This window comes from Salmo salar, unplaced genomic scaffold (assembly GCF_965601325.2).
Source record: "Salmo salar unplaced genomic scaffold, fSalSal1 ptg000691l, whole genome shotgun sequence".
Taxonomy (NCBI): domain Eukaryota; kingdom Metazoa; phylum Chordata; class Actinopteri; order Salmoniformes; family Salmonidae; genus Salmo; species Salmo salar.
In genome coordinates, this window is record NW_027675466.1 from 832,203 (window position 1) to 839,147 (window position 6,945).

Genomic DNA, 6,945 nt, shown 5'->3' on the forward strand with positions numbered 1-6,945 from the left:
GACTAGCTAGGATAACTAGGATGCTGCTGGTAGGGTAGCTAGCTAGCTAGCTTATCCAGCTGTACCGACTAGCTTGGATAACTAGGATGCTGCTGGTAGAGTAGCTAGTTAGCTTACCCAGCTGTTCCAACTAGCTAGGATAACTAGGATGCTGCTGGTAGAGTAGCTAGCTAGCTTACCCAGCTGTACCGACTAGCTAGGATAACTAGGATGCTGCTGGTAGAGTAGCTAGCTAGCTTACCCAGCTGTACCGACTAGCTAGGATAACTAGGATGCTGCTGGTAGGGTAGCTAGCTAGCTAGCTTACCCAGCTGTACCTACTAGCTTGGATAACTAGGATGCTGCTGGTAGAGATGCTAGCTAGCTTACCTAGCTGTACCGACTAGCTAGGATAACTAGGATGCTGCTGGTAGAGTAGCTAGCTAGCTTACCTAGCTGTACCGACTAGCTAGGATAACTAGGATGCTGCTAGTAGAGTAGCTAGCTAGCTTACCTAGCTTTACCGACTAGCTTGGCTAGCTAGCAGGACGTTCGTCTGTCGTTTGTCTCGATGATGATGACGAATCCGGTGAACCACAAAATGAAACAAGGATAGAGAGTGAAAAGGATCTGGCTACACTCATACTGTCCCTGACCGTAAAGCAAAAAGCTAATTGAACAATAAAGTTTGGCGTTTCAACACTGTAACAAACTCCATCGTTATTCCCCAAAATTTACCTTAGTCCACTCTGCGCGTAACCGGACAATAACCGGACAGTTCCAGAACGCGGACATGAGCAGTGCAACACAATCAACTAAGCCCAGTCTTTACAGTGGGTTACATTAGTAATATTCATTTTTTATTATTATGTTAAACAAACGTTCCACTTTTTTTATAACAATATTTTGAGATCTAGGCCCATATCCACAAAGCGTCTCAGAGTAGAGAAGTGGTCGTATAAGTGCTGAGAATAAAGACATTTGACACTTCCGGGAATAAATTAAAGCTATGCATGAAATCTCTAGTCCCACGTAGTCAGCAGATATTTAGGACACCTCGTGAGCTGTCCTAAGTAGTTAAGAGTTAACAGCAGGTGTCTTGATAATACTATAGAACAATGCAGTGAGTCAGTGGTTCCTGAGCCACATGTAAATGCTTTGTAGTAGTTAAAATAATGTTTTGATATTTGATATGATCAATCCATAAATAATATATGTCCTGTGCTTTTGGCAATGATTTATGTATAATACTTATGTATAACAAGTGATACCATGTATGTCTCCAAAGCATTTTGTCTTCATTTTGGCAGATTAATTTATGCTAATTTCCCAAGATTAACTCAGGTTTTCGCCCAGCGATTAAGGAGTTGGAGCTGTGGCAGGAGTTGGACCTGTGGCTGAAAGGTGGCTGGTTTGAATCCCGGGCCGGGCGCTGGAAAAAACAGGAGGAATTGATCTGACCACTGGAGGGCTGCTGGGTTCACATCCTCTAAACATTCACCTTTCATTGATCAGAACTCTAGAGGTTCTTCTTCACTGAACCCCAAAATATATATCACTTTTAGTGGTTCCATATATTAAGGAAGTGAGAGAAGCCTTTTTGGTTCTATAAGGAACCTTCTTTTCTGAGTGTAAAATTAACACGTTTTTCTTTTGATTATTTAATTATCCACATCATGTTATTTCAAGTTCTCCCTTGGGAGCACAACATCACATTGTTAAAAAAATTATCCTAAATTTGGCATGGCTATAAATTGGGCAATTGAAGACATCTAGGGCGTAATCTGTGTTCGATGAAAATGAACATTGTATGCAACGTTGCAGGCAACATTATTTGCAAGGGACTTGATGCCTACTATGCCAAAGCTATTTAGAGTTGTTAAACGGGTGTGAAGAGTGTGTTGATATAACGGGAATATTGTCAAAATTCTTCTTGTAACAACGATCAGAATTGGTAAAGAAAATATGCATTCCATTATATTAGGCAATAATTAAGAGTAGGCAAAGTGGTCGTGTCATGTGAAAATTCTATCAAATGTGTTACATTGCAACGAGTACAGTCAGGGTGCCGTGGAGCCCCTGCAGTACCTCCACAGACCCCGGATTGAGAACCCCTGCAGTACCTCCACAGACCCCGGATTGAGAACCCCTGATTTAGCAGATGCTCTTATCCAGAGAGATTTACAGTAACTGCATTCATCTTAAGATAGCTATTTATTTTGGAAATAAAGTTAATAAATTCTTCATAAAATTGTCATCTTACCTCTTAGCTTTGGTGTCATGTCCCCCAGAGAGATGCATTTTAGAGACAGGGCCCCCCTCCTCTCTCTCCCCAGAGAGACTCATTTTAGAGCAGTGACCCCTAAACAGAGATCCAACATGTTGATTGTGGTCAACACAGGGACAACTAAACAGAGATCCAGCATGTTGGTTGTGGTTAACACAGTAACAACTAAACAGAGATCCAGCATGTTGATTGTGGTTAACACAGTGACAACTAAACAGAGATCCAGCATGTTGGTTGTGGTTAACACAGTGACAACTAAACAGAGATCCAACATGTTGGTTGTGGTTAACACAGTGACAACTAAACAGAGATCCAGCATGTTGGTTGTGGTCAACACAGTGACAACTAAACAGAGATCCAGCATGTTGGTTGTGGTTAACACAGTGACAACTAAACAGAGATCCAACATGTTGGTTGTGGTTAACACAGTGACAACTAAACAGAGATCCAGCATGTTGGTTGTGGTTAACACAGTGACAACTAAACAGAGATCCAGCATGTTGGTTGTGGTTAACACAGTGACAACTAAACAGAGATCCAGCATGTTGGTTGTGGTTAACACAGTGACTAATTCTTGAATGTCAATTGTTCTCATTCATTCATTATCTCTTTGAGAAATATATTTTTAACAACTTTCTCTTTTACTTCTCTACATTCATGAAGAAAAAGATGTACTATTTACTCCATACATTTTCCCTGACACCCAAAAGTACTCGTTACATGTTGAATGCTTAGCAGGACAGAAAACGGTCCAATTTGAACACTTATCAAGAGAACATCCCTACTGCCTCTGATCTGGAGGACTAACTAAACAGAGAACATCCCTGGTCATCCCTACTGCCTCTGATCTGGAGGACTAACTAAACAGAGAACATCCCTGGTCATCCCTACTGCGGACTCACTAAACAGAGAACATCCCTGGTCATCCCTACTGCCTCTGATCTGGAGGACTCACTAAACAGAGAACATACCTGGTCATCCCTACTGCCTCTGATCTGGAGGACTCACTAAACAGAGAACATCCCTGGTCATCCCTACTGCCTCTGATCTGGAGGACTCACTAAACAGAGAACATCCCTGGTCATCCCTACTGTCTCTGATCTGGAGGACTCACTAAACAGAGAACATCCCTGGTCATCCCTACTGCCTCTGATCTGAAGGACTCACTAAACAGAGAACATCCCTGGTCATCCCTGCCTCTGATCTGGAGGACTCACTAAAAACAAATGCTTCATTTTTAAATGATGTCTGAGTGTTGGAGTGTGACCCTGGCTATCCGTAAATTAAAATAACAAGAAAATTGTGCCGTCTGGTTTGCTTAATAAAAGGAATTTTAAATTATCACTACTTTACTTTTACTTTTGATGCTTAAGTATATTTTAGCAATTATATTTACCTTTGATACTTAATTATATTTGAAACCAAATACTTTGACTTTTACTGAAGAAGTATTTTACTGGGTGACTTTCACTTTTAATTGAGTCATTTTCTATTAAGGTATCTTTACTTTTACTCCAGTATGAGAATTGAGTACTTTTTCCACCACTGTTCTAACGTTCTAGAGACATATGAGCCACAGTTTCAACAGACATTTTGTAACTGCGTGGGCTACAAAGTTACTTTCAGTTTCATATAAGGAAATAAAACAACGGTCACAGGGTGAATTCGTTTTGCATTGCCCGGCTCCCCGGGTGCGCAGAGTTTACGCATTTTAGACCATTCCATTGGTCCTTAAAGAAAAACTCCACTCACCTGTAGCACCGGGCCATGCAAAACGAACTTCCCACTGTCGCAGGGCACTGAGACACAGAGTTCTAAACCCAGAGTTCTAAACCCAGACGCGTTTCTTCTCTTACATTATTTTAGATAAACATATAATTTACTCTAAACCAAGTTTAGCTGTGTTTTTTTCCTCCAAAATGTGAGTTACTGTAGGACTTTAATAATTGTTAACAGGCCTACAAACCCAAAAGGTTTTAATTTGAGAATGTTCATTTGTATGCCTCAAATATTAAACTGTCTTAAAATATTTAATGATTAGTTGAATCAGGTGTGTAAGTGCTGGTAAGAACAAAAGGATTGAGAAACCCTGAGATAAACATTAAACCATATAATGTAAAAGCTCCTCCACCATCTTTACCAGACGTTTTACTGATAACATGTAGACCTACTGATTAGTTTCCACTTTGAAAACTGCTGTCTGTCAGCAACTCAGCTCAAATAGCAGTTCTAACTAGTAATATCTCATTCCTAGTATTCATTCTCTTACTCTGTCCTTTAGAATAGATTATTGTTCAGAAATACTTACTTTATTTTTCAATAATCTCCATATAGTGTTTTCTGCTCTGTCGTCTCAAAATGGATCCTGTACAAAAGAACAACTTTACTTTCTGTTTCAATCAGCCATCTCCCCACCCTGATAATAAAGTTTTTTATTGGTATCTTCCACTAGAGGGCAGTAAACACCTGCTGTTCGGTTTCATACAGGCAGTGTCCCAGAGTTGGATTGCTGATCTAGAATCAGGTCCCCCCTCTCCATGTAATCTGATTCATTATGATATAGGATCAGGTCCCCCCTCTCCATGTAATCTGACTCATTATGATATAGGATCAGGTCCCCCCTCTCCATGTAATCTGACTCATTATTATCTAGGATCAGGTCCCCCCCTCTCCATGTAATCTGATTCATTATGATCTAGGATCAGGTCCCCCCTCTCCATGTAATCTGATTCATTGTGATCTAGGATCAGGTCCCTCCTCTCCATGTAATCTGATTCATTATGATCTAGGATCAGGTCCACCCTCTCCATGTAATCTGATTCATTATGATCTAGGATCAGGTCCCTCCTCTCCATGTAATCTGATTCATTATGATCTAGGATCAGGTCCCCCCTCTCCATGTAATCTGATTCATTATGATCTAGGATCAGGTCCCCCCCTCTCCATGTAATCTGATTCATTATGATCTAGGATCAGGTTCCCCCTCTCCATGTAATCTGATTCATTATGATATAGGATCTTTTTTTTCACCTTTATTTAACCAGGTGGCCAGTTGAGAACAAGTTCTCATTTACAACTGCGACCTGGCCAAGATAAAGCAAAGCAGTGCGACAGATACAACAACACAGAGTTACATGGAATAAACAAGCGTACAGTCAACACAAAAGAAAAAAGAAAGTCTATATACAGTGTGTGCAAATGGCTTGAGGAGGTAAGGCAATAAATAGGCCGTAGTAGCAAAGTAATCACAATTTAGCAGATTAACACTGGAGTGATAGATGAGCAGATGATGATGTGTAAGTAGAGATACTGGAGTGCAAAAGAGCAGCAAAGTAAATAAAAACAATATGGGGATGAGGTAGGTAGATTGGGTGGGATATTTACAGATGGACTATGTACAGCTGCAGCGATCGGTTAGCTGCTCAGATAGCTGATGTGTAAAGTTAGTGAGGGAGATATGAGTCTCCAACCAGTGATTTTTGCAATTCGTTCCATTCACTGGCAGCAGAGAACTGGAAGGAAATGCGGCCAAAGGAGGTGTTGGCTTTGGGGATGACCAGTGAGATGTACCTGCTGGAGCGCGTGCTACTGGTGGGTGTTGTTATCGTGACCAGTGAGCTGAGATAAGGCGGAGCTTTACCTAGCATAGACTTGTAGATGACCTGGAGCCAGTGGGTCTGGCGACGAATATGTAGCGAGGGCCAGCCGACTAAAATGACCTGGGTTGCAATCATGAAAAAAAACGACCCGGCCTTCATCGTTTGACATTGAGAACATTGGGAGAGATGAGAGCTGACGTTTTAGTAAATGTGCAGATTACGTATCTCAGTCACAGACAAGAAGCTCAATTAAGACATTATCTTCACCACTGGGACTGGGGACAACAGGACCACCGGCCAAATAATACAGTTCAACACTTCCACACTACCACAGTGAGTAGAATCAGGCTTCTGATCACAGAAAACGTGCAGAATTATTAACCTGTATTTTCACGGCTGGATAAAAAACGTACCCGATTTAATCTGGTTACTACTCCTGCCCAGTAACTAGAATATGCATATAATTATTGGCTTTGGATAGAAAACACCCTAAAGTTTCTAAAACTGTTTGAATGGTGTCTGTGAGTATAACAGAACTCATATGGCAGGCAAAAACCTGAGAAGATTTCATGCAGGAAGTGGCATGTCTGACAATGTGTCGTTCTTCTTGTCTCTGTTTATTGAAGAGTGAGGATCTTAGCTGTCCCGTGACACTTCCTACGGCTGCCATAGGGTCTCAGAAGGCGGTAAAAACGCTGAATCGTGGCTTTGCAGGCTCTGGCTGAAACAAAGTAGCGCGTTTGGGTAGTGGCTGGTTACAGTACTGTGAGACTCAGGCTCGTGCCCGCGTCGACCGAAAGCTTTGTTTTCTTTCCTCTGTTTAGCTAAATGGACATTCCCGGTCGGAATATTATCGCTTTTTTACGAGAAAAATGGCATAAAAATGGATTTTAAACAGCGGTTGACATGCTTCGAAGTACGGTAATGGAATATTTAGATTTTTTTTGTCACGAATTGCACCATGCGCGCGACCCTGATTTACCATTTCTGATAGTGTCTGGGACGCACGAACAAAACGCCGCTATTCGGATATAACGATGGATTATTTTGGACCAAACCAACATTTGTTATTGAAGTAGC

General features: G+C 41.3%; 1 long non-coding RNA gene across 1 annotated transcript; it reads right to left on the reverse strand.

Moving 5' to 3' along the window:
* Positions 1–817: 817 nt before the first annotated feature.
* Positions 818–4,678, reverse strand: LOC123732653 (uncharacterized). Its single transcript, XR_014391596.1, has 3 exons — positions 4,575–4,678; positions 2,243–2,341; positions 818–1,411 (listed from the first exon to the last, which is right to left on the reverse strand). It is a non-coding gene; the product is annotated as an uncharacterized LOC123732653 (long non-coding RNA).
* Positions 4,679–6,945: the final 2,267 nt, after the last annotated feature.